Source organism: Triturus cristatus, chromosome 5_1, assembly GCF_964204655.1.
Source record: "Triturus cristatus chromosome 5_1, aTriCri1.1, whole genome shotgun sequence".
Taxonomy (NCBI): domain Eukaryota; kingdom Metazoa; phylum Chordata; class Amphibia; order Caudata; family Salamandridae; genus Triturus; species Triturus cristatus.
Window position 1 is genome coordinate 549,009,620 of NC_140587.1, and position 3,893 is coordinate 549,013,512.

Here is a 3,893-nt window from a genome sequence, read left to right on the forward strand (position 1 = left end):
GTGAAAATAAATCTATCCTTTGTTTAGTGGAACAGACAGAGTAGCGAATGTTTTTATGTTATTATTAACAGAATTTTGATTAAGAAAACTCAAAAAAATATTGCAGTAAGATTTTGTTTGAGAGGATCAGTAGTAGGAGTTAAACTCACTGAAATTGAAACTGACAGCATTGAAGAAAAGAAATTGCATTGAAGTATTGCAGGAATGAAAACGTTTGAAGGTTTAAAGAAACGGTTGGGAGGTAACGTGAAAAATTTGTTTTTAATTGGTAATGCTCCTGAAGGGACACCTGTGAATTTGATGTCTACCAATTTGGGACAAAATTCATGTATGTGGGTTCACCAATGGTGCAAGATTACTGAAAAAGAAGGTCCTTTGAGGTTTCCAAAAGATGGTACTTTTCAATTGCAAAGTATTGACAAATTAAGGGAAGTGTTATGTGAAATAAAGACACCATCTAGAGCTTCACAATTTGAGGCTTTAAGCATGTGGGAAAAGACAGCAAGAGACAAAGTAAGTGAGGATAAAAAGGTAAAGAAGCAGATGCAGGAGAAGGGAATTAATGATGATAAAAAGCTTCAAATAAATACTGATTCAGGGGATGAAATAATGGATGCATTGTTAACTGAGTGTCTGCCACTTTATGTGGTTCCCATTGAAAATACTGAAAATAGTGTACCAGTAAGTACTACAGTGGCTACTGCTTGTGTTGAACAGAGAGAAACACAGATTGAGAGAACTGTGCAGACATTTCAGAATGACCCACTACCTGTTGATTCAGCACTGACAATGATACCTCCAGGTGTTACTGCTTCAAATATGACTGATTCAGTCCAAATATCACAAACTGCAGATGCACAGGCCGTGCCTAGAAAAATTATGACTGCCTCAATTAATATGGTCCCTACTCAAAAGGTTCAAAGAGCTGCAGAAGGAGTAAGTATGTCAGAGTTTATTTTAGAATCTCAGAATTCACAGATTATTGAACAGAAACTACCCCAGACAAGCATTGCAAGGTGGGGCAACATGGTTTTTACAACACCCACAGTGCAGGATAAAGTGAATATATTTGGAGATGGGATTTTTCAAACCTGCTTTGAGGAAGCAGCAGAGATTAAAAAGATAGAGAGCATGGGGGAACAAATTAACCAAGACCCTGAAAAAGAGAGACAGCTTAATGTTTTAAATTTAACATTTGAACGTGAACAAGTTAACAGTCCCTGCTGTTTAAATCATGAAAATGTGAACCAGTGCCAGGAGAAAATTAATTTCCCTGAGTAAGGAAACAGCTACATGTGCGGTAACTACACATGATATACTGACTGATTTGGCTCAAAAATATAAAATTGATGTTTCAGGAAGCTTTCCATTTCAGAAATGTTTTAGGGTACATATGAATGGTGAGGCAAATGAGACAATGTGTTCTTCAGGAATGCTATTGCACATTGCAGAAATGAAATATATTTTTTAATGCAATGGGTCAGTTTAATTTGACACAACACCGGAAACCTCAACCGGCCCGTACACGGAAAGGATTGACGGATTGATAGCTCTTTCTCGATTCTGTGGGTGGTGGTGCATGGCCGTTCTTAGTTGGTGGAGCGATTTGTCTGGTTTATTCCGATAACGAACGAGACTCCTTCATGCTAACTTGTTACGCGAAACCCAGTGGTCGGCGTTTTACTTCTTAGAGGGACAAGTGGCGTTCAGCCACACAAGATCGAGCAAATAACAGGTCTGTGATGCCCTTAGATGTCCGTGGCTGCACGCGCGCTACACTGAACGGATCCGCGTGTGTCTATCCTTCGCCGACAGATGCGGGTAGCCCGCTGAACCCCGTTCATGAGAGGGATTGCAAATATTTCCCATGAACGAGGAATTCCCAGTAAGTGCGGGTCATAAGCTCGCGTTGATTAAGTCACTGCCATTTGTACACACCGCCCATCGCTACTATCAATTGGATGGTTTAGTGAGGTCCTCGGATCGACCCCACGATCAAACTTGACTACCTAGAGGAAGTAAAAGTCGTAATAAGGTTTCCGTAGGTGAACCTGCGGAAGGATCATTAACGGCAGAGTGGCCCGAGCGACCAACGGTGCCAGCCCAAAGCCCTCGGCATGCCTCCTGCGAGCACGCACCGTAGGCACAGGGCCCGGCCCTGGCACGCCCCGGCCGGTGGAGCGGTACGCGGCTGCAAGGGGTGCTCGGGTGAGGACTGGGACTTCGGCGGGCCCCTTCCCCCCTGGGGAAGGCCTGACCGACACGTGTGGGACCGGGGATGGGGGCGGCCCCCATCCCCTGTCCCTCTCCGAGATGGAACCCAAGCTCACCTGGCACAACCCCCCCCCCCAGCGGTGGGGGGGGAACCGAATAGCAGTGCATCCCCTGGCTGGCATCACCCAGCCCTCGAAAAGGCCCTGGCGAAGGCTGGGCTCTCCTGCGTTCGAGTCCCGGCACGACCGGGTTCCGGGTGACCGAGGAGCGGCCCTTCTTGTGCGGCAGGGCAGCCTGGAAGAGATGGGGCCGAGGGCCTGTGAGGGGACCCAGGCTCCTCTCGTTGGGAGGCGTGCGGGATGGTGAGCCGCATGGCTCTTCCCTTCCGGCCCCTCCGACCCAGGCAAGGGTGGTGGTGGGCTGATCGCCAGCCTGCTGGCACGGCTCGGGGCCACCCGGTGACGGACTACAGATGTGCAGGTAGGGCGACCCTTCCTCATTGCCAGGTACCCGGTTCGACCCGGTCCTGTATGGCCGGGCTGAGGTGTTTGAAGACTTGCGCGGTCCCTCCTGGGTTACCCAGGGAGGGCCCGGCGGCTGCGGGGCTGCCTGCTCCCGTTGCTCCGGGAGCCTCCTCCATCGCCCCCGGGTGGGCTCCCGGGCCGAGCGCCTGGCAATTGTTTTTTCTCCCAATGGTGCTGTCTGACTCCCAGAGGGGAAGCCTTGAACGGGGTGCCTGGGCCATCTCGCCGCACGGGCGGTGGACGGACGGCATTGCCTTCCTCCCGCCTCTCCTGCGCCCGCAGGTGGGCGAACGTTTTCGAAAAGTTGCCTGTGACTCTTGGCGGTGGATCACTTGGCTCACGCGTCGATGAAGAACGCAGCTAGCTGCGAGAATTAGTGTGAATTGCAGGACACATTGATCATCAACACTTCGAACGCACCTTGCGGACCCGGGTTCCTCCCGGGGCTACGCCTGTCTGAGGGTTGCTCGATCGTCAATCGCCGCGGGGCTTCCCTGGAACACGGCTGGGACTGTTGCAGGGTGAGCTCCGCTTCCCCTTCATCCCCCCACAAGGTCAGACCCCCCAATTGCACGTGGCCGAGTCCCTCGCCAGGTTCCACCTTGGAGGTAAGCTGCCGGCGCTCCTGGCCCCCGAGAAGGGGCCTTGTGACCGGTCCGCCCTGGGCCCATCCCAGGGCACCTGGATGCATGCCGCATGCCCCGGGCCCGTCCCAGGGCGCCTGGCTGCATGCTGCGCGTGGCTGTCTGTGGTTTTCCACCAGCTGCCCGCGCGCACGCGCCTTGGGCGCCCTCCTTCACAGACAGGCTGGCCTTCCCCGGCTCCCCATTAACACAGCGGCGTTTTCTTCCTACTACGACCTCAGATCAGACGTGGCACCCGCTGAATTTAAGCATATTACTAAGGGGAGGAAAAGAAACTAACCTGGATTCCCCCAGTAACGGTGAGTGAAGAGGGAAGAGCCCAGTGCCGCATCCCCGCCCAGCGGCGAGAGCGGGAAATGTGGCGTAAAGAAGACCGACTCCCCGGCGTCGCTCGGTGTCCCAAGTCTTTATGATCGAGGCTCACCCCGCGGACGGTGTTAGGCCGGTAGCGGCCCCCGGCGCGCCGGGATCGGGTCTTCTCGGAGTCAGGTTGCTTAGGAGTGCATCCCAA

The 3,893-nt window shown here is 52.5% G+C and overlaps 2 non-coding genes across 2 annotated transcripts in view; both read left to right on the forward strand.

Moving 5' to 3' along the window:
• The first annotated feature begins 3,050 nt into the window (after window positions 1-3,050).
• On the forward strand, window positions 3,051-3,204 carry LOC146831176 (5.8S ribosomal RNA). Its single transcript, XR_014961730.1, has one exon. It is a non-coding gene; the product is annotated as a 5.8S ribosomal RNA (ribosomal RNA).
• Window positions 3,205-3,594: 390 nt separating this feature from the next.
• LOC146831177 (28S ribosomal RNA) overlaps window positions 3,595-3,893 on the forward strand; it is a 3,836-nt gene continuing 3,537 nt past the window's right edge. Inside the window, exon 1 of the ribosomal RNA XR_014961735.1 lies at window positions 3,595-3,893. This exon is cut by the window's right edge and continues 3,537 nt beyond it. This is a non-coding gene — a ribosomal RNA (28S ribosomal RNA).